Here is a 24,677-nt window from a genome sequence, read left to right as displayed (position 1 = left end):
TGTCACTGGGAAAGGACACCGCAAGATCGAACCCAAAGCTAAGCACTTCTCCCATTGCAAGAAAAACCAATCTAGTAGGCCAAACCAAACTGATAATTCGAAGAGACTTGCAAAGATAACCAATCATACATAAAAGAATTCAGAGAAGATTCAAATATTGTTCATAGATAAACTTGATCATAAACCCACAATTCATCGGTCTCAACAAACACACCGCAAAAAGAAGATTACATCGAATAGATCTCCATGAGAGAGGGGGAGAACATTGTATTGAGATCCAAAAAGAGAGAAGAAGCCATCTAGCTACTAACTATGGACCCGAAGGTCTGAGGTAAACTACTCACACTTCGTCGGAGGGGCTATGGTGATGATGTAGAAGCCCTCCATGGTGGATTCCCCTTCCGGCGGAGCTCCGGAACAGGCCCCAAGATGGGATCTCGTGGGTACAGAAGGTTGCGGCGGTGGAATTAGGTTTTTGGATCTGTATCTGATCGTTTGGGGGTACGTAGGTATATATAGGAGGAAGGAGTACGTCGGTGGAGCTTTGAGGGGCCCACGAGGCAAGGGGCGCGCCCTCCACCCTCGTGACCGCCTCGTGGCTTTCTTGATGGAGGGTCCAAGTCTCGTGGATCTTATCTGATGAGAAAATCACGTTCCCGAAGGTTTCATTCCGTTTGGACTCCGTTTGATATTCCGTTTCTTCGAAACACTGAAATAGGCAAAAAACAGCAATTCTGGGCTGGGCCTCCGGTTAATAGGTTAGTTCCAAAAGTAATATAAAAGTGGAAAATAAAGCCCAATATAGTCCAAAACAGTAGATAATATAGGATGGAGCAATCAAAAATTATAGATACGCTGGAGACGTATCAGGGCGCGGTTGGGCGAAGCCCGACCGGCGGCGAGCCTTGTTCTTCCTCCGCGCGATGGGGCGTCGTGGGCGTCTTCATCGAGTACGGGCGCGGGGCGCCGCGGCATGGCGGCACGCGGCCCCCTGGTGGGTGTAGCGCTACGTGGCCGGCTGCGCGGTGGTGCGCGCCTCTTCGCGGCGGCCGAATCCGTCAGGCAAGCGGCGCGGGCGGCGACTGGGGTCCGGTTTCGGGCTGCTGGCAGCTGCGTTGGTTCCTCTCCGTCACGGGCGTGCGGCGGTGGTGCGGCTCGGCCGGTGGCGGTCCGACGACCTGGTGGTGGTGGCCGGTGGTGCGCGTGGTGGTGGTGCTTCCACTTGGCGGCTCTCTGTACGGGGAGGCAGGGGAGCGGCTTGGACAGGGGCGGCGGCGCCGACGGCGTGCCGGCTGCAGCGCGAGGGCGGGAACTTTACGGGCCTCGGAGATCCTGGCCGGGCCTGTGCGGCCACGGGCCTGGTATGTTCCTGCTATTGCGCCCGGTCAGCTACCATCATCGACGGTGGAGGTGGGCCCTCCCGCGTGCCGACGGTGTTGCTGCCCGAGTCCCGGCTCCTCTTCTTCATTGTGCAGGCCATGCTTTACGGTGCCGTGGTGAGCAGCGTGGGAAGCTTCGTGACCAGGTTGGCGCAGAGTGGGGGTCTGTTTGGTGGCGAGCTCTGGAGTGCCTGAGGTGGAGGTTGGCATTGGGAGAAATCGCTATTGGCTTGGCCGACACCGACGCGGTGGCGCATGTGGATGCCGTCGGACCTTCCTGGAGGGCGTCGGGGCTAGCCTTCGTCTCTCCTCACCGCGTACAGGGGGAAACCCTTGGTAGCAGCGTCGTCGTCGTCACGTCCCTTCTTGGAGGTGTTGATTGGTACCGGTGCTTCGGAGGCTCGGAGCTTGGTGGGCGATCTTCGGTGGGTGCAGCGGCCACGAGGGTTCTTCTTTTTTGCCGATCCGCCGTTGTCGACATTTATTTCTCTTGTATTTTCTCTTTCATTTCTTTTGGGCGTGACTGTAATGCTTCCGCCCCAGCACCTATCGTTGGATGTCTTGGTTGGTTGCTTTGTATACAAAGCAGGGGGAAACCCTTTGCGGTAAGTATAATTTGTTGTGCCCATTGTCCGCCTTGGAACAACTAAATGAAGTGACTTTGCTTTATACTCTGTTAATGAATCAAATGATTAACTGAATGCACTCTGTAACAACTACAGATGATGATGTTATCAGATATATAAAATTAAAATTTACAGGTTATCAGATATAATTTATAAGTAGTTATGCCTGGTTGAGTCCCTCGGCGTTAGTTTGATGATGATGTTGTGGTCTCAAGGATTAGCAAAAGGACCCAAGTGATACCCCGCCTCCAACCCCCACGATTTGCCCCCAAACCAAGTTTCTAGGCCCATTAGAAACATCCTTCACTTTAATGTGTCCGCTTCTACTGCAATGCTTCAAAGGAAGTTGTTTGATTTTCATTGTTCTTGATAAAAAGACTGCAATGGGTGTTTATTGGTTTAAAGAAATTAAAGTGGCTACGCATAGTTTTTTTAAACTATTTACTGTAGAGCAACAGCCCCACAGTCCTTTTAATTATTCCAAAAATTGTTGCCCAGGTCTGTTTAAATCCGCTCCCACCGGGAGTTGAACCCAGGACCTGGGGTGCTACTAAGCTCGCTGCAACCACTAGGCTACAGTTGTAGGTGTCATTCCTTCATGTGGTGACAACTGACTAACTGAACACACTCTGTAACAACTACAGATAGGTACATTGGTTGCCATACATCAGTATATATAAAATTAAACTTTACAGGTTACCATATATAATTTATAAGTAATTCATGCCTGGTTGAGTCCCTCAGCATTAGTTTTATGATGATGTTGTGGTCCCAATTTAATGCGTCCGCTTCTACTGCAATGCTTCAAAGGAAGTTGTTTGATTTTCATTCTTATTGATGAAAAAGACTGCATTGGGTGTTTATTGGTTTATTTTTAATTTATTTTCCTTACGAGGTTCTGAAATGGTTAGGCTTGGCTCTAACTAAATGTCTGAATATCCACAGAGTTATTCAAACGAGAAAATATAGTAGAACTTTATACTTACAAGAATATGAAATGGTTCAATCCTTCCTATACTGGCCATTCAAACGAGAGGTGTTGGCATTTACAAATTCTTTGCTTGCATTTACTGATAAGAATCATTTTACCTGGAATTAGCTTTTGCGTATGTTTTCTTTCCTCCATTGCTTTTTCCCAGCCCCAGTTTTATACCACTGTTCTTTAACCTTCACTTATAATGCATACATTTGCAAATGTACTTTATTAGTTTTTCTGGCCTCAGGCTGTATAATTGTTTGTTCTTCCTATGTCAGATGTGTGAAAAACAAATATAAGACAGTCCATGCTGGCTGCTTATTATGTTACACCCTATTTCATAAATTTTAAACATGTCTCAGCCGCTAGCCGTCATTCCTTCTGAGAGGTATTTACTTAAAAACCTTCAAAATTATAATGATTTTTATGGGTTATAACAATATTTATACTCAAGTCAGTTTCTGCACATCCAGACCGAGCAGTTTCCATGGCTGACTGGATACTAATTGTATGATACTTGAGATGGTTCCAATTAGCAGGACGTTGATTGCACTGTTTCAAGTCCAAGGGAAATTGTGAAAGTGTGTAATACGAGCTCTCAGATCATTGTCATTAACATCTTCATGGTGTGTGCTATCTGATACTGGTGTTTATGTCATTTTTGTTTCATGAAGCTCCACCATGAATACCTGTTGTATTAGATAACGGTTTCTTAGCTGCCATGACAAGTTCTGACACTAGAAAATGTCATTGCAATGGGTAGTTGATCATCACTCCTTGATAACGCTCAAACTGAATGAGTATGGATTGTGTAAAATGATGGGTTTCGTGGTGCAACATCATTGTTGTAACCATCATAATTTAAGTTGAAGGAGTTCTGCCCACAGGATCGATCACATCAAATCAAGATGAATACGCACGCGCAAAAAACTTTTTGCCAAAGGCACGTGTCGTGCCTCTCCTCTCTTTATTCTTTTCTGTTTTCTCCACACGGTGTTACAAAATCCACGACCTGACCTGTGTATATATATTACCTAACCTACACCTAACACGTCAAATACGGACAACAACTCCTAGTGTTGCACGGATACAACACTAGCCTAGTTTATGACTCAGACTTTGACACGACTTGGACTAGTACTCGTACATGTACTAGCTACTAGGTAACAGCTAGCAGCCGGACTCATGCACGTAGACTAGCTTTGCATCTAAGTCAAACTCAAAATTATACTAACAATCTCTCCCTAATCTTGATTTGTCATCTTCCTTGCGCTTCACCGATCTTGATACTCGTTGACAATTCATCCCTTGTCGATTCATCCGCTCGCACCACGGCAAGTTAAATTGACGGTCTTGATTGCTTATAACAATCTCTCCCCAATCATGACTTGGCGAATTTACGGACCACCTTAAATATGTCTTGGACTACCCAGCCTCGCTGGTAACCTGTGAAAAACACCACCCGGTGGACGTCACCATCCACCCTAACAAGATACATGCCGGCTCCTTGTGGATCACACCACCACGTGGACTACACCATCCACCCTAGCAAGATACATGCCGACTCCTTGTAGATCACACCACCCCGTGCACTACACCATGCACTCCAGCCTCATGTAGAGACATGGCCTCATTGAAGAGACTCACCTTCACTGGTTTACCGCGCCCACATAGTTGAACTTGATCCTCTCGTCGAGACAAATAGACGACCTGGGCTTCATCTTCAACGGCTCCTCACAGAGACAAGCACTTGGACATGACGACGTTGACACGACGACGAGCGACTGACCAACCGTGCTAACCCGCAGGACTCCTTGACCCTCCAGACTCTTCCAGATGACGATCTTGACAAGATCTTCCAGCACCACACCTCGGCACCACCGCCCCCGTCAACGATCATCTTCCACCGCCTTGCCGACGACAGCCTGCCGTCTCCCTCCTTGTCGCTCCGCCGAACGACGATCGCTTGTTCCTCCTCTTCGCCGCATCACCCAACGACTTCATGGCCCGCCCCGAGGCGCTAGCAGATCGCCACCCCGGGGCAAGCACGGCTTCAAATCGACCTAGCTCTTATACCAATTGAAGGAATTCTGCCCACAGAATCGATCACATCAAATCAAGATGAACACGCACGCGCAAAAAACTTTTTGCCAAAGGCACGTGTCGTGCCTCTCCTCTCTTTATTCTTTTCTGTTTTCTCCACACGGTGTTACAAAATCCACGACCTGACCTGTGTATATATATTACCTAACCTACACCTAACGCGTCAAACACGGACAACAACTCCTAGTGTTGCACGGATACAACACTAGCCTAGTTTATGACTCAGACTTTGACACGACTTGGACTAGTACTCGTACATGTACTAGCTACTAGGTAACAGCTAGCAGCTGGACTCATGCACGTAGACTAGCTTTGCATCTAGCTCAAACTCAAGATTATACTAACAATCTCTCCCTGATCTTGATTTGTCATCTTCCTTGCGCTTCTCCGATCTTGATACTCGTTGACGATTCATCCCTTGTCGATTCATCCGCTCGCACCACGACAAGTTAAATTGACGGTCTTGATTGCTTGCAACAATCTCTCCCTAATCATGACTTGGCGAATTTACGGACCACCTCAAATATGTCTTGGACTACCCAGCCTCGCTAGTAACATGTGGAAAACACCACCCGGTGGACGTCACCATCCACCCTAACAAGATACATGCCGGCTCCTTGTGGATCACACCACCACGTGGACTACACCATCCACCCCAGCAAGATACATGCCGACTCTTTGTGGATCACACCACCCCGTGCACTACACCATGCACTCCAGCGTCATGTAGAGACATGACCTCATTAAAGAGACTCACCTTCACTGGTTTACCGCCCCCACGAACTTGATCCTCTCGTCGAGACAAATAGACGACCTGGGCTTCATCTTCAACGGCTCCTCACAGAGACAAGCACTTGGACATGACGACGTTGACACGACGACGAGCGACTGACCAACCGTGCTAACCCGCAGGACTCCTTGACCCTCCAGACTCTTCCAGATGACGATCTTGACAAGATCTTCCAGCACCACACCTCGGCACCACCGCCCCCGTCAACGCTCATCTTCCACCGCCTTGCCAACGATAGCCTGCCGTATCCCTCCTTGTCGCTCCGCCGAACGACGATCGCTTGTTCCTCCTCTTCACCGCATCACCCAACGACTTCATGGCCCGCCCCGAGGCGCTAGCAGATCGCCACCCCGGGGCAAGCACGGCTTCAAATCGACCTAGCTCTTATACCAATTGAAGGAATTCTGCCCACAGGATCGATCACATCAAATTAAGATGAACACGCACGCGCAAAAAACTTTTTGCCAAAGGCACGTGTCGTGCCTCTCCTCTCTTTATTATTTTCTGTTTTCTCCACACAGTGTTACAAAATCCACGACCTGACCTGTGTATATATATTACCTAACCTACACCTAACGCGTCAAACACGGACAACAACTCCTAGTGTTGCACGGATACAACACTAGCCTAGTTTATAACTCAAACTTTGACACGACTTGGACTAGTACTCGTACATGTACTAGCTACTAGGTAACAGCTAGCAGCCGGACTCATGCACGTAGACTAGCTTTGCATCTAACTCAAACTCAAGATTATACTAACATAAGTGCATCGTACATGTTTAGATATGTGCCATCGCAACAATTTATGCCCATATTGCTAGTGCAACAAGCCTCTTGCCCTCCATTATCATGTAGATTCAAAAGCTACGATTAGATAAGAAAAACCCAACATGTAGAAATATATTTATACGATATGAAGAAATACCTTTTCTTTTCCAAGTGATTCAAATGGGCTCTCCTACTCTATTTTTTAAAATAAAATCAACACCAAATATTCAAACGGCTAGGCTCTCCGATGGGCGCGGTGTGTCGCCGCGCTTTCGCCTACTAGTTGTGTGTTCATTTGCCAAACCAGGTTGTATGCTTATGCTATGATGTTATCTCAATAACTAATGGCAATAGCGTATTCATTTACTGGGATTTTGCCTATGCTTTAGCTGGGAAGTTGTATGCACTGCTACTATGGTCAGTTCTGGTCTGTTACTAGCCTTTCCCCGTGCGGCGGCACACCACGACAGTCGATACGGTGTGATTATATACATTGCGTTTATTCTTTGAGGCAAGTGCCAACCACCGCCGCGACGGTCGATACGGTGTGGTTATATACATTGCATTTATTCTTCGAGGCGAGTGCCAACCAATACACACCTGATAGATCCCGATAAGAATCGACATGGAACTAGAAGGAACACATAGTTTGGAGGACGACATCCATAAATTTCCACTTAGACAGATGTAAGCATTTATCAACACGCTTAACATATGAGATCTTCAGCATATCCTTTTGATTCTTGAAGAGTAGCTTTCGTATGGCATCTGGCATGTCACTACTAAATTTATCAAAAAGTTATATTCTTACAAAGGGGCCAAAACTCCTAACTACTACTGAACTGCTAGATCCCGACTTTCCGATGAATGCTCTATATTGATGGATGCGAAACACAATTGATTTTTGTTATATTTGCAAATGCAGTGCACCGCTTCATGTTCCTTCGTAATATCTGTGAAACATGGGAGCTTGACTCGAAGAGTTAAAGTTTGCAGAATATAGTATTTTAAGAGGAGTAGCAGAGCTTCATAGCCTATGAAAAGGTATTACAGCTACATAGTTAAACTTGAGAAATGAGACATTATTTGTGGTTTACACATCTTTTTTCTGCGTGTAATCAAGATACAAATTTATACAAATAACATGAAGCTAACCATGTCATTAACTACATCCTGATAACATACATGGTAACTCTCAAACGGGATACACTTACTGCTTTTAATGGAGAAAAACACCATGTGATTGTGGCCGCCATCACTCCAGCTGGTTCTTAGTGGCCGGCAAAATAGAGAACACTTGATTTAACTACATGGCAAACAAAAGCACACGTGGAACAATCTGATGTCGTGGCTGTAGTTCGATCTTGGCCAAGTAACCAAAGGCAGCGGCAGCAACTTTGACAACACGACGCGATGGACATGGCCTGCCAAGCCCGGGTGGCTTCTTTTGCAAAAAATAGTGGTTGTTGTTCTATACCTCGAGGTAGGCGGTTTTGCAATAACAGAGTGCACCGCCATCACCATGGCTGCAGAGGAGCTTCAAGTGGAAGAGGAGGCAGGGCAGGATGCAGAGAAGGGCAATTAAATCTTCTGCGTTTTGGCTGAAGAAAATGAAGAACATGGCGTCTGATGCTGCTTGATTGCAAATCAGTTGTTCAGAGTTAGCATATTATAGCACAGCTAAGCAGCATAGTTTGAGTTTATAGATGTCCGGTAGTTGGAATGAAAAGGGCCAGCGTTTTCACTTGATACAATTGTTAATGGTTTCTTTCATAATATCAGTACACTGCAACCGTAGAAAGTATTAACAAAACTCTAAAGGAAGCCCTAGTTTGAAGAGATTTTAGAATGTATTTACAGCACAAGATCTCATTAGCATTTCATATAGACTGGGATTTATTTTAGAAATATATGATTATATATAATAGGAAAATGCATTAATCTCTAGTTCATTCTTATATAGATAGTGGTACGATGTCTGAAAATCCATCACATATCTTTGCTAAGATTTTAATTCGCCTTGTGAATTTCTTCTGTTGAATGCTTATTTGCTGACGGGCCATGTTAAATTGTCAATGTTTGGTATGGGTAGCTTCATGTGAGGAAATCAGACTTCTCTTTGTAGCTTCAAAGACTCAGTAATTGTAGTACTCTTCAAATTGCATCTTTTAGGATAGGTTTGCCATTCCTTGTGCAATATACTTTTAAACCATTGATCCAACTTCCATATTTTTTTGTTGCTCTAGACAAATTGCTATTGTTAGTGTTCAATTATTGTGGCGGTGTTTCCAACTGATGGTATGTTTGTATGTGTGAAGGACCAAAATATTGGACTCTATCATGCATCCGCGAGCAATTATTTGCAAAAAAAACTGTAAAAACATTTAAGAAAATAATGATCCCAAGGATATGATGGATATATCATACATAATTTTGAATAATGCAAAGGACATTTTGCACAAATGGTCATTTTTGCAATCCAGGGAAACATCCAAGCAGAGTATGTTTGAGATTGAAGACCCATGTGAAAATAAAACCTAGATGCATATGCTAATCAAATTGTTATTGTTGATGGTAATTTGTGTCTTCTCTGCTAACGTATTGTTTTCCGGCAAATCAAAGGAGTTGCAGAATTCGTACTTCAGCCAGAGAGAGCATCTCGTGACTCGTGGTGCTCCATCTGCACGTACAGACCAAATACCCAATCATCTTAGACCAAAGATCTCGTCGGCACAAAATAACCAAAACTGATGGGGAAAACAAAATTGCTCAGTCATCTGGGGAGGGTGACGTGCAGACAGCGGCCAACAACTGGTAAGTTCCTAATGCAATGACATTTTTTCTAAAAGGAGGAGGGCCCCTAGCCTCTGTATCTGTACGATGCATGAAACCATTTTATTAAACAATCACACAAGACCTTATAAAGTCATACAACAATAAGACTAAATCCAGCGTCTAGGCAACATCTGTCGCTACTCCTATCCAGTTGATGAAGGGATGCCGATAGTCTGGGCCTAATACCAAACAGACCTCGCAGCCAAACCTAACATCTAAGACCTGCGGTCCCATCCAGGACGTCTGCCGGGTATGGGGCACCGACCAGTCCGGCGCACTCCTCAACCAGGACGCCTGCCGGGTATGAAGCCGCCACAGCCACCTGCCACCAATCCATCTTCATTGTTGTACTGCTGCATCTACCTTGCTCGGTCTAGCAGCCGTCGACGCCACCACAACGCCAGACAACACCACTATCCTGCGCTCGTCCATCATCACAAACCCACCAGCGAGACCCCGCTGCTCCATGTCGCTGAGACCCGCCATTTGTCGACGTGCCAGATGCCACGCCACTCCTCCGTCACGAAAACCAACAACATGAAATGCCCTAAAGATACAAGGGGCACTTTGCACAGCAGGAAAGCCGCCGCGAGCAGTAGCAGAGAGGCAGACAGCAAGGCAACGGGATAGCACCACAGCACTACACCCGCATGAGCCAGCCGACGGCCAAAGCCCCCACCTTCAGCAACCCACACCCAAATCCTAGCTCCTCACGCAACGCCTCCAAGGAGGGGATGACGCCCATGGCACCACCGCTGCCCAATCCAGGCCGGATTTTGGGTTTTCACCCGGGAGAGGGCCGGAGGTGGCAAGAAGAGGGCCCACGACACCGCCTCCAAGAAGGATGCGTCGCCCGAAGCCGATGCCGCTGTCGAGCCAAACCAGCCGGCCTAGGGTTACCCCCGGTCCCAATCTGCACCACCATCCCCAAAAGCACCGGATCCAGTAGCAGCCGCCGGTATCAAGCGCAAAGGGGAAGGAGCGGGAAGGAGGGAGCAGCAGACCTCCAGATCTGGCGAGGAAGAAGGCCCCCACGCTGCCGCCGCCAAGCGCTGACGCCCCACCACCCGAGCGGTCGAGGACGCCGGTCAGAGCCCCCGCGCACACTATCCAAGGCATGAACGGCGGTGCCGCACCGGCAAAGGCCGCCGCCCCGTGGATCCAGATCTCCGTGAACGGAGCAACGAAGGCCTCGCCGTCACCGTCACCGGTGGCCGCACGGGCTTGCCCATGCGACCTCCTTGGGTAGCGGCGAGGATGGGAAGAGATGTAGGTGGCGGCGCTCGAAACCCTAGTCGCCGCCCGAGTCGCCCGAGCGGGCGACGCGGGCGGTGGTGGTGGGGGGGGGGGGGGGGCCTGGGGGGGGGGGGGGGGGGGGGGGGGGGGGGGGGGGGGGGGGGGCTTCACATGAACATAACTTGCCGTCGATGCGATCAGATTTAGTCATTCAGTGGGGCGTCATACCTAATTGGAATGGGAACATCAGTATCAAGTTGAGCACAGTTCTAACCGCAAAAAACATAAAGTTGAGCACAATTCTAACCGTACATGCACCCGGTTTTTTACAATTTTTTATGAATATTACACGGGCAACTTAAACACAACTAACACAGACTAGCATCCCCTAAAAAAACACAGATTAGCGCGGTGCCCCAAGATCATGCAGGGACATGCATGCAAGTAAAGCTCTTGTAGGCTTTGAGCGGTACATCGGCGGTCGTTTGCGCACCTTCAGACCATGCAGCAGGATAGTGTAATTATTGTTTTGATGGCCAAGGGCCTAAACTTGATCCTTCGCATTGTTATCCGTTGGGAATGGCTCCTTTTCTTATGTCCCTCATCCTGAGTAGAAGATTGTTCAGGCTTGTTGCTTCTGGCTGTACTGCTCAGTGCCTTGTGAAAGCATGTGAATTTTTATATTAAAGAGAACAGATAAACATGTATTAAATTTCTAAGTGATCACTTACGTGGATAGTTCTGCCCCCCACGCCAAAGTACAGTAAACAGTAGCCCAGTCCATCGTAATAGTAGTTCTGTCTGCCCCGCACGCCCAAGTACAGCAAACAGTAGCCCAGCCATCGTAACAGTAGCCCAGCTTTTCCTTGTATGCAAGTTGCAGCAAACCACAGGAGCCCGGACACATACTCTGGAGGCCATTCCTCGACGCGCCAAGCAAACCAACGTGCAAGTGCAACCGCTGGTGATACTCGTCACATGATGCGTGTTGAAAATATGAGCAAATTACTATGAGATTTAATTCGAATAAATAGGAAATAGATCATGACAGCAATAGCAGAGATTAACTTAATCATGCGAACTAGCATAGTAGATGAACAGATCTCGAACAGAAAGGATAGAATAACATACGGTGCAGCGGGTGCAGCACCGCCGGCGTTGACGTTGTCACCCATGTCGTCGAGGATGAGGTTGCCGAGGTCGGGGAAGAAGTCGTCGTTTCCGAAGTCGTCGCTGCCAGCAGTCGCGCGAATGCGCTCCCCAAAAACCTGATCGCCCCTCTCCCGTACAGGATCACGAGAGGCGGAGTTTCGGAGGCCTGCTGTCCCTTCTCCCGGTGTACGCCGAAAGGAGGGATGGAGAAGACTTTCTTGGCGGCGCAATGATCTGAAACGGTGGTGAGAAACCATGCGAAGAGGCGGCGGCTAGGGTAGACGTCTGCCTGACTATATAGTGCGGGCCGGGTAGGTCGTGGGAGTAAACCCCACGTCCGAGTCGTCACGATCCAAAAGAATCGAAAACGATTCAGTAATTAACGCGTCCGTTAATTATTAATTAATGACTCATTAATTTTCCCGTGCAGCAAAAATATAGACAACGTGCATAGCTCTGTCCTCGGCTCGGCTCAATCCCGCAACCCGCGGCGCGTCGTGGCGTGGCGAGGCGAGCGAGGAGGAGGAGCGCGCGTGTAGGTCTCCTCTTCTCATACTCATACAAGTGGTAGAAGAGCTCACCTTATAAAGAGGTGCAACTCTCTCTCAACTTATGAGGTGGGACTAAACTTTAGCCTCACTCACCCCACTCACATGTGTGCATGAATGGGCCAAGAGAATTTCAGAATTTTAGTTGGGCTTTGGGCCAAAGGCCTACTAGCAAAATTCCAACAATCCCTCACAAAGTCTCATTGGCACATCTCATCATTTAGTTCCAAAACATTATTTTATATACCAGTGCTTAGTGGAGACTGTGAAGTTGAACTTCCACTTAGAAATTTATGCTACACTAGATCACAACTTGAATAGTGGACTATGCCTTGAACTACAAGTTTTCTGTGAGACTAGTTTCACACAAATTCTTGACCGATACTGGGCTGCCGCAAGGCTTCCCCGCGGGTGGAGCGTATACGTCATACTCCAGGGCCTTTTCATGAATTTATTAGAGAACACCCAATTCTCACAGACTGCGACGTTAACAGTCAAATTCATATAGGTGTGTTCCTCAGAAGATGTTCTGCAGGACAACATCTCTGCTTACCGAATAAGCCACTTGGAACACATTAAGATAAGTATCAACCTGCCATGCAGATCAGGAGAGTATTGCATCTTCACAGAGTGGGATAGTTAATATAGGGATACTCTCCTCCCAGCTGACCAACAGCTTGTCTCCCACTTCTACTTCACGGGATCTCCGATCACATAGAGTGGGTTACCACTATGGACAACTCATGCGGTGGGTCTCAAACCCATCTCCATCGATGCACTATCTATCACATTACGTGATAGACCCTTTGTGAAGGGATCTGCCAAGTTTTTCGATGTTTGGATATAATCCATCGTAATAACTCCGGAGTTCCTCAATTTTCTGACAGATTTTAGTCTCCTCTTCACATGTCTTGAGGACTTCATATTGTCCTTCGAACTGTTTATCTTGACGATCACAGTTTGATTATCACAGTTCATCAGGATAGGGGGCATTGGTTTTTCAACCATAGGTAAGTCCATCAAGAGTTCACGAAGCCACTCCGTTTCAACAGTGGCAGTGTCCAATGCTGTGAGTTCTGCTTCCATAGTTGACCTCGTTAAGATGGTCTGCTTGCAAGACTTCCAGGAAACAGCGCCACCACCAAGTGTAAAAACATAACCACTTGTGGCCTTTATCTCATCAGCATCAGATATCTAGTTTGAGTCACTATAACCCTCCAGTACCCTTGGATACCCGGTATAGTGAATCCCATAGCTCGCGGTGCCTTTCAAATAGCGCATAACCCTCTCAAGCGCATGCCAATGATCATCTCCCGGTTTTGATACAAACCGACTCAGCTTGCTCACAGCAAAAGAGATGTCAGGCCTCATGGCACTCGCCAAATACATAAGCGAGCCAATAATCTGAGAATATCTCAGTTGATCTCTAGCAATCCGTCGATTCTTTCGAAGCAACACACTAGCATCATATGGAGTTGGAGAAGGCGTGCAGTCGCTATACCCAAAACGACTCAAGACCTTTTCCACATAGTGAGACTGAAGCAGTGTGATCCCACCATTCTCATCTCTCAGCAGCTTGATATTTAAGATAACATCAGCTACTCCTAGATCCTTCATCTCAAAACAGTGAGATAAGAAATCCTTAACCTCCTTGATTAAATCAAGTTTGGTTCCAAAGATCAATATGTCGTCGACATACAGACAAAGAATAACTCCTTCGCCCCCACCATAGCGATAGTACACACACTTGTCACCATCGTTTACTACAAAGCCGACAACAGTTAATGTTCTTTCGAACTTCTCATGCCACTCCTTAGGAGCTTGTTTAAGGCCATATAAAGACTTTAATAACTTGCACACCTTTCCTTCCTGACCAGGTACTACAAAACCATCTGGCTGATCCATGTAAATTTCCTCCTTCAACTCTCCATTGAGGAAAGCCGTCTTAACGTCCATTTGATGAACGAGAAGATCATGTGAGGCAGCCAGTGATAGTAGCACCCGAATTGTGGCCAGTCTAGCCACGGGTGAGTAAGTATCAAAGAAGTCTTCACCTTCTTTCTGGGTATAACCCTTAGCCACAAGCCGTGCCTTGTACTTTTCAATCGTACCATCAGGTCTAAACTTCTTCTTGAACACCCACTTACATCCTACAGGTTTGCACCCATAAGGACGGTCAGTGATCTCCCAGGTACCGTTAGCTAAGATGGAATCCATCTCGCTACGTACAGCTTCCTTCCAGTAGTCAGCATCAGGAGATGCATAGGCTTCTGAAATGGTCCTGGGTGTGTCATCCACAAGGTACACAATGAAATCATCACCAAAGGACTTTGCAGTCCTCTGTCTCTTACTCCTCACAGGAGTTCCATTGTCACCCTCAACAGGATTCTCAACGTGTTCCATCGCAATGGTGGGTTCAGGAATTACCGTGAATTCCTCACTAGATGGAGTAGGTATCTCCTGATTTGATGAACTCGACATATCCTTCATAGGAAATATGTCCTCAAAGAAAGTTGCATCATTCGACTCCATAATCGTACCAACATACATGTCGGATCCCTCAGATTTTATTATCAAAAATCTATAGCCGATGCTATGAAAAGCATAGCCTAGAAGAACACAATCCACGGTTTTTGGTCCAAGCTTGCGCTTCTTGAGAATTGGTATATTGACTTTCACCAAACAACCCCAAGTACGTAGGTAAGAGAGTTTCAACCTTTTCCTTTCCCATTCCTCAAATGGAGTTATGGTCTTATGCTTTGTGGGAACTCAGTTTAGGACATGACATGCAGTCATTAGCGCCTCCCCCCACCATTCCTTGGATAGACCCGAAGTGTCTAACATGGTGTTAACCATATCAGTTAGAGTTCGGTTCTTTCTTTCGGTACCCCATTTGACTGGGGTGAGTAGGGAGGCGTCCTCTCATGAATTATACCATGTTCCGCACAAAAAAGATCAAATTCATTGGAAAAATACTCTCCACCACGATCGGACCTAAGCCGTTTAATTTTTGATCAAGTTGGTTCTCTGCCTCAGCTTTATAGTTTTTGAAGAAAGTCAAAGCCTCATATTTTGATTTCAGAAGATACACATAACAATATCTAGTGGAGTCAACAATCAACGTCATGAAGTATCTCTTTCCACCTTTTGTCAACACGCCATTCATCTCACAAAGATCAGAATGTATAAGCTCTAGTGGTGCCAAGTCTCTTGCCTCTGCAGTCTTATGGGACTTGCGAGGTTGCTTAGCTTGCACACACACTTGGCACTTAGAGCCTTTGACAGTAGAGATTTTCGGAATTAAATTCATATTGGCTAGCCGCGTCATGCAACCAAAGTTAATGTGACAAAGTCGTGAATGCCAAATATCAGACTCATTGTTGTGGCAAACATTATTAATAACTTTAGTGCAAATATCCGACAAAGACAGGCGGAACAAGCCTCCGCACTCATAGCCTTTTCCTGTTGGGGAACGTTGCAGAAAACAAAAAATTTCCTACGGTTTCACCAAGATCCATCTATGAGTTCATCTAGAAACGAGTGATCGGATGCATCTACATACCTTGTAGATCGCGAGCGGAAGCGTTCACAGAACGGGGATGAGGGAGTCGTACTCGACGTGATCCAAATCACCAGAGATCCTAGCGCCGAACGGACGGCACCTCCGCGTTTAACACACATATGGTCAGCGTAACGTCTCCTCCTTCTTGATCCAGCAAGGGGAAAGGAGAGGTTGAGGAAGATGGCTCCAGCAGCAGCACGACGGCATGGTGGTGATGGAGCTGCAGTACTCCGGCAGGGCTTCGCCAAGCTCTATGGAGGAGGAGGAGGTGTTGGAGAGGGAGAGGGAGGCACCAAAGGCGTAGGTGAGAGGCCCTCCCCCCCACTATATATAGGGAGCCTAGGGGGGGCGCCGGCCCTAGGAGATGCAATCTCCTAGGGGGGCGGCGGCCAAGGGGTGGGGGGCTTGCCCCCCAAGCAAGGGGGCGCCCCCCCTTTAGGGTTTCCCCACCCTAGGCGCATGGGCCCTAGGGGAAGTGGCGCCCCAGCCCACTTTGGGCTGGATCCCTTGCCACTTCAGCCCATGGGGCCCTCCGGGATAGGTGGCCCCACCCAGTGGACCCCCGGGACCCTTCCGGTGGTCCCGGTACAATACCGGTGACCCCGAAACTTGTCCCGATGGCCGAAATAGCACTTCATATATATAATTCTTTACCTCCGGACCATTCTGGAACTCCTCATGACGTCCGGGATCTCATCCGGGACTCCGAACAACATTCGGGTTACTGCATATACATATCCCTACAACCCTAGCGTCACCGAACCTTAAGTGTGTAGACCCTACGGGTTCGGGAGACATGTAGACATGACCGAGATTGCTCTCCGGTCAATAACCAACAGCGGGATCTGGATACCCATGTTGGCTCCCACATGCTCCTCGATGATCTCATCGGATGAACCACGATGTCGAGGATTCAAGCAACCCCGTATACAATTCCCTTTGTCAATCGGTATGTTATTTGCCCGAGATTCGATCGTCAGTATCCTAATACCTCGTTCAATCTCGTCACCGGCAAGTCACTTTACTCGTACCGTAATGCATGATCCCGTGACCAGACACTTGGTCACTTTGAGCTCATAATGATGATGCATTGCCGAGTGGGCCCAGTGATACCTCTCCGTCATACGGAGTGACAAATCCCAGTCTTGATCCGTGTCAACCCAACAGACACTTTCGGAGATACCCGTAGTATACCTTTATAGTCACCCAGTTACGTTGTGACGTTTGGTATACCCAAAGCACAAACTGATTTGCCCCAAATCTGCTGTGAAATTGATGCGCACACCCGAAAGCGTACCACGCCAGATCCCCCACTATTTAGCGTGTCAACACTCCATTGGCTCGATTTTTACTGATAGAAAAAAGTCAAAAAAACAGGGTAAATTGAACCTGGCCAGGTTTAGTATATTAAGAATGTAAACATAATTACCTATGTTGTTTCAGCTGTTTGGAAGCTTCTGAATGATGTTTGGTATGGTGTGAGTGTTGTGCAAAATATGTGCTTATTTCAGTCCAGCAGTATGAGTGCACTATGGTGCATCACCTTGTGCATCTACTTTAGTTAAATTCATACATAACAGGTGCATTACAAAGAGGAGGAATGAAAAAAAAAATTAGACATAACATCAGATGAACATAGAAGGAGCATTGCCACAAAAGCATTAAGATCGTCTACATGATCTTGAACATAACATGATCAGTCCCTTGGCCTGATCAGTCCATGTTCATGACCAACATTTAACATGTTCATGAAAGTAAATAAAGGAGTTCTGCTACAGTTCAAACAAAAGCACAAACCACTTAATTGCTCACATGCTTATCTCCTCTCCTCCCTAAATATATCAAACATGCTACTTTTTCTTGGTTTCTTAAAACCTGTCCTGGCCTGAGTGAAGTAGGTCTGTTTGGTTGATGTAGCTGCTCCAAATGGCTCTGATTAGCTTGAAATTGATCATGCCTTTGCTTTTTCACTTGCCAACATGAGATTTTCATCCATGGCTTGTTTTTTTGCTTGCTCAGCTTGTGCCATATTCCATTCTTCGGCTTGTTTCTTTCTCGCTGCAGATTTTTCTTCTCCCAGGCCTGTGCCTTGAATTCTCCCCTTGAGCAAGATACTCTTTGCCGACTCTAATTCTATATCGCTCATCCTCTTGCCTCATAAGAAATTCCATTTCTTCTGTCGTTAGTATATTTTTAGCTTGCTTTCTCTTTTCATCTGCAATTATTTTCTTTTCTGCAGCCTTCATCTTTTTTGCTTCCTCTGCTTGCATCTTTTTCACTTGCAGGGTCTCTGCAAGTGCCTTCTCCTGCTGCTCAGACAACCTTTTTTCTCTTCCTTTCTTCAATTTCTTTTCTTTTTTCTTCAGCTGCCAATTGTTTTACTCTCAGTACAGCTTTCCTTTTCTCCCCAGTCTCTATTTTTTCTGCTGCAGCCTCTTCCTTCCTTCTCTCTGCAGCTTGCAAAATCATTTGCTTTTCCTCTCTGAGCTTGTTTAATGCTGCATCAAACTTTGCCTGATCTGCAATCTCTCTTTTTTCAGCTGCAAGTCTAAGTTTAGCTAGTGTGATGACCTCTCTTTTTCTATGAACATTTTCCTGTCTAATTGCAGTTGTTGGCTGAACAGGGGGTTGGCTTGGGACATTTTGTTCAATAAATGAAGATGGAGGTAAAAGGCCCGAATCAGGTCGATCAATGATCTGACTTGGGCTCCTTCAAGTCAACCTCAGTGAAATGTTTGAAATTGAACTTAATGTCATCATCATCTGATTCTGGCAGATCAAGACTATCATCCTTGGAGTTTGGATCTTCTGCTAGCTCCTTGCCCGTCCTTGTCCCTTTCTTCTCATCACCTACAACTTTTGCATCCTCATTGATCAAATCATCGTCACCATCGTTGAGGTCATAGTCACTGTCAATTATTTCTTGAATATAATCGGAGTCCTCACTATCACTTTCACTTCACTACATAACTCCTCTGCTTCTATTGCCCCTCTTCTGCTCCTCCTACTTGTGCCTTCTGCATTGCCCTCACACACAAACAACATGGAAGCACTACCGTCCCCAACAAGTACAATGCTTTCCTCCACATTTACCTTGATCTCCATAGGACTGATCACATCAGGTGCATGTGTACATGGTTTTGCAACACATCATCCCATCCTCCTCAACCATAAGCTGATAAGCAGCATCATGAACAAGATACAACATCAGGTATTTGTGCCCTTCTCTAACCAACTTGCTCATGCATTTTGCGTCATTATTACTTGGAATCAACCCGAGCCCATATTCATTTATTTGCATCCAGGCAGCAGCAAATTCATTTGAATGCTTCCTGCAGTCTCATAACCCACCTTCTCTACTAATTCATACAACATTTCCATACAAGCAACAGTACTGACCTTGCGACCATTGAGATATGAACGATTGCCACCAGTGCCCATGAAAAATCCACCATGGATGAACTCGATTATACAGAAATCAGTGCCTCCATCTGTTAAACCAAAAAAATAAAAATAAAAATCGGACATTCAACATCAAACCCTAAGCAAATGGGCGCCTAGATTGCCTAAATTGTATCACAGACCACACCAAAACGATGGAATAGATAAGAATCAACGTAGTAACACGCCCAATGCAGATGTACTGGTTGAATCTTACCGTACGTGGGTACGGGAGCACCGCCGTGCCGCTGTACAGGATCACACACCGCCATTCACGACGAGCGACGACAATGTCGTCGCCGCCGTGCGAGCTCCCACCGGTACAAGCGTCTCTCGAGTCTCTCGTCGCCTCGATGTCGCCGATCACCACCCTCGCCGCCTTACGTCGTCGTCGCCTGGAGGAGATGAACACGAGCGGGGCAGCTGAGCTGAAAGTGGACGCAATCAACATTCAGGGGGCGACTGCAAAATTACCAAGGGAAGCTTTACTCAAAAAAAAAGTCTACCAAGGGAAGCGGTGCGGCTCGACCAGCCAACGTGGCTCCCGCCCCGGCCTGGTTCGTAGCTTGACACGTACAGAGATCGTAATGGAGCAGTGGACGAGTACCAGGACCGTGCTGTTACGTGCCGGATAGTAAACCTACCGTAGTTGCAATTATCTCCCATTCGGGTGATTACTTGTCGTCTTCGTCCTCCTGGACAGAGACCTGGTCGTCGGCAGTTTCCACGGTCATGGGCATCTAGACCGGGGACGCAGGCGTGACAGATGCGGGCCACAAGGTCCCCCGTCCCCAAGCAAACCCCGCGCGCCCACTCGGTGATCACGACTGTCGGTGATGGTTCGCCTGGCCCCGGACGGCAGCCGTTAGATGGGAGACGAGCAGGGCGGCACGAGGTACCCATCCTCTGATTTACCGGTGGATGATACTAGAAGAGGCCTGGAGGGTGCTGCTTGCTCTTCTTTTTTGTTCAATCAAAATACGGATTATTGCCCTAGTTTTAACCCCCTTTTAAAAAAAAGAAAAAGGAAGATGAAAAAGATAGTGTGTATACACAAGAACTATCAAGAAAGACAAGAAGAGCTCAGAATTTCACCGACACCCTGGCCACAGCTACTACCCAACTGCGAGCCTCAAACCATCCAAACTCCAAAGAACAAAATCAACACAGCGATCAGTCCAGGGCTCCTAGTTACTTCCAAACATCACAAGTGCCAACCTCTCTGCAGCAGTCAACACTAAAAAGAAAGAAAAACACCATCCATCCTCCCAGCTTCAGGGCCTTCCAAGCCGGGGTTGTTGAGAAAAGGATTATCTGGTAAGATCGTTAGGTTATGAAGTGTTCTAGCTCAGGTGCTCACCTACCTAAATGTGGTCTATTTACAAAAAATGCTCGCACGCTAGGAATTAAGTACTCTGCAGTTAACTTGAACCCAGCGCGGCGACAAAAGATCTGTTGCAGCTGCTCTCAGTTATCTTCCTTCTTCTTCTTGTTTCCATCATCATCTTGGGACTTCAGCTTTGAAGTGCCAACCTCTCTGCAGCAGGCACGCACACATGTTGTAGAAAACAATGGGAGACAGAAAGATGTGGTATCATGAACAGAAAGTGGTCTAACTACCTTCGCCAGTTGCAGACCACGTCTTTGACACCCCCCTTCACTATCGTGCTCAGATAACCCACTGCCTCAGCCACTTCTTCAGAAATTTTTTTGCTGCAATCATCACTGTGTAAAACAAATAAGTAAAGCCGGTTATTCTGTTTGTGCAATGCCAAGTTTCGATACATAATCATCTGACAACATAATTCAATCACTATCATGGATATTGACTAGCATGCAATATGCAGATTTGCGTCACCATGCAATTGACATACCTGTTGGCCACTTGTATGCGGTCATGATCAACTTCCTCTTGCAACTCTTGAAGCGTTGCATCAGCCTAAAACAAAGCAAAAGTAACTCTTTAAAACATGCTTCCTTGGGACAAAATGTAAACACAGTGCTCAAACGTAAACATTGAGATCAGTTCTACATAGATATGAAGTCGGGCTAAGAAATGACTCCTTACCATCTCAATCAAAGCATGGAAGAACTTCTCTTGCACAGCAACCTTCTTGGTATTTTCACCATCATCTTGTGTTTTTAGCATTGAGCAATATAACCCAATCTGCATCTCATATCAACATATTATAATAAACCTAGAGTTCAACACTGTTGTATGCATAATTGAATGGGGTCAACTTCTTGAATGCACATATTACCTGGTTCAGGGTAAATTTGAAGAGAGTTTGACGCGAATGACCAACACACTGCCACATAATTAATTGCAGCACTATTAGCCTATTAATGTGAGCACGTAAAGTGTGATAAACAAGAACTGATTAGCATATTAATAATGAGTACCGAAGCAGATGCAAGCACAGACACCGCATGACTAACGCTGCAGATTTGTGTTTTCTCTTTTCTTTCTGCTGTTACTGAAGGATGGGTGGCCTGAAAGTTTAAACAAATGATGACAAATCCATATTAGCATAAATTCATCTGCATATGCAAAATAAACATAAATTCTATTCAGTGCACACAGTGGGTTCGGTTCGTTGGACGTGCCCCGTACAAGGAACAGTGTGTCTAGCTGTCTATACTTGCACTCTATATCTACAGTACTGCTACAGCTAGCTACATTTCCTACCACGGTATAGTACTTCCTAAAGTGTTTGCTGCAAATCTCTCTCTCTCTCTCTCGATGTTAAGCAGTTGTAGCAGGACTAAGTAATTCACCTTGGATATCTACATTGCATGAACCAGGTAACTATTTGGATATATCAAACGTTGTCCACAATACAGTCCAAAATAAAATGTGACGCATTAAATGGTCGCAGCACAAGAGTAGGTACTGGTTTGGTCACAGGAACTTACCATATAGTGGAACGAGACAAAGCTCAATGGACCGAATTTTGGGATATTCTGCAGGTTCATTAATTTTTCCTCATCTTGTGTCAAAATGTACACAAGAAATGTGTCCTTGTGCTAAAATGGCTGCGGTGGGATAGTTGCATCAAGAATAACATAAAGAGCTTTCTCTGATTCTTTGCTGGTCATTCTAGAGTCCCTTACACTAAGCAAAGAGTAATCCGACTTGACTGTGCAATCTCCCACACCATCTATAAAGAGTTTTGATAACTCTTCTCTCAGACTGAGATTTAATTTCGTCTCTTTGAAGGCAACATAGATTGTACTCCCAGGTCTAAGCGCGGCTGAAACGTGCCAAATGGCATCGACCTTCCTATCTTCTTCAACTTGAACATAGCAACACTCATGCGTGTTCTTAACTGGGCCTCCTCTCTTCCCTGCAGGACGAGACAAATCAGTTCAATCAGGCAAGTTAAAAATATTAAAATGCAGCTCATAAGTTATAACCGACAAATACCTAAGTCGATCGGAAGGTTGCTGGGGTGGTCGCGGGTGATGAACCGCGGACAACCTTGGAGGAAAGGAGCCCAACGCTCCCGCATCTTGGAAAGCTGAAAGTCATTATTCACTTTGTCTTCTTTAGTAAGAGGCACTCGCAGTAGTTCATGAGCGAATATCAACTTCTCTCTTGGCATCCACATTGGCACAAGGAATAAAAATCGACTGGTCATATGCCGCAGTAGCAAGAATACCTCTTTGTACTTTCCTTCTTTGATTTCATGGATACCGGTCAGGACTTCATACACAAGCTTATTGTCTGTTCTTGCCTCTATAATGTGCACATGCAAGCCAAGCTCCCAGAGTCGCTTCAGAAGCAAGAACATCGCCCAGGCTTCAGCTTCTCCTGAATCATTTTTCCTGCAAGGTATACCATGGTATACCTGTGCCTTGTACACCTGTGTCGCATGCGAGATCAAGAAGCTTATGCTGGCAGATTCCCCTTTAACTGATGCATCACATTCACCCTTAAAACGCAGCCTTGTATCTCCCTCAGGAGATGGAAAGATCATGCCATCATCATGAAACAGGGGGGATGAGGCAATTCCAAGACTCTTGCTCCAATCTTCTGCAATTAGGACCTTCATGTTAGATAGACTATCCAAATAATGAGACCAGTGGATTTCAGACATGTTACTGAGAATAACCATCAGATCGCATGTGGCCATGTACTTCGGAAAACCACCAAGTCTGTCCTTGTAAGACTGATTTAGATCAATGGCATCAATCCCGGTAAGAATAAATGGTGAGAGTAATCCGCGCAGCTTGATGGCAGAATCAACCTTATCCTGATACAACTCCTGCAAGATGGGAACAGACATGTCCCTTTTAGAGCACTCAATGTCTCTTGCCCGCTCAGCAACAAAGTCCTTCAGGTCCCCTATGTCAACATCAAAGTCGTTGATTTTCGAAGATGAAGGTAGAGAAGTGGCTGATATCAAATCAACTGAAGGCAGAGAACTGGAACTGAATGGATCATCTCCAGCTGTTGAGAAAAACCTTCCTGACACCATGGATGATCTGCATAAGTGGTAATCGACAGATACTCAGTACAAATATTTTGCTGGAACTTCGAGACATAAAGTTAAAAGACGGACTAAAAATCATGGACATTTCTACATGCTATTTATTCCTTTCGATCGTTCCCGTCATCCTAACTTCTTCAACTTAACAAAGCAATTAGCCAACTATTGAAGGGATCAGGATCAATCACCTGACTTCATCACCATGTAACAACCTCCTGCAGCTTGTAAGGTAATGCCGCGGCATGTGGCAGCCGGTCCTGACACAAGCGGCCACGGCCGCCGCCGCTACCGCAACCGTGGATGAAGCAGGGGCGGATGGGGTTGCCCAGTCCGACGTGTGCAGATCGTCGTTGGAGAGGGTAGGGCCGACGAGGAAGCGGGGGAGAGGGCACTTCGCAGTGCCCGCGGCGGCCGCTTCTTCCGCAGCCCTAGACGAGGGGGGGTCGGAGAACGACGGTGGACCGAGCAATGCGGTGTCGGTGTTAGCGGATGCGATCAATCGCAGAGGTTTGCCGGCGGTGCCGGCGGCGCCTCTCCAGAGCGCGATCGACATAGGGCGAGGAAGACGAAACCCTTGACCCAGTTTGACCAAACTCAAACAGAGAATACACGGGTCCGGTGCTGCGTGTTCGGGTCGGGCGTTGTTACTAAAAAAGAAAAAAAACTCAAGGGCATCTCTAAGGCGGACCTCAAACCTCCATCATCCGTCCATACCGAGCGGTCCGGATCTCTTGAGTCATCCAACGGAGTTCCGCATCCATTCGCA

Source organism: Triticum urartu, chromosome 2, assembly GCF_003073215.2.
Source record: "Triticum urartu cultivar G1812 chromosome 2, Tu2.1, whole genome shotgun sequence".
In the NCBI taxonomy this organism is placed as follows: Eukaryota; Viridiplantae; Streptophyta; class Magnoliopsida; order Poales; family Poaceae; genus Triticum; species Triticum urartu.
This window is presented reverse-complemented; position numbering follows the sequence as displayed.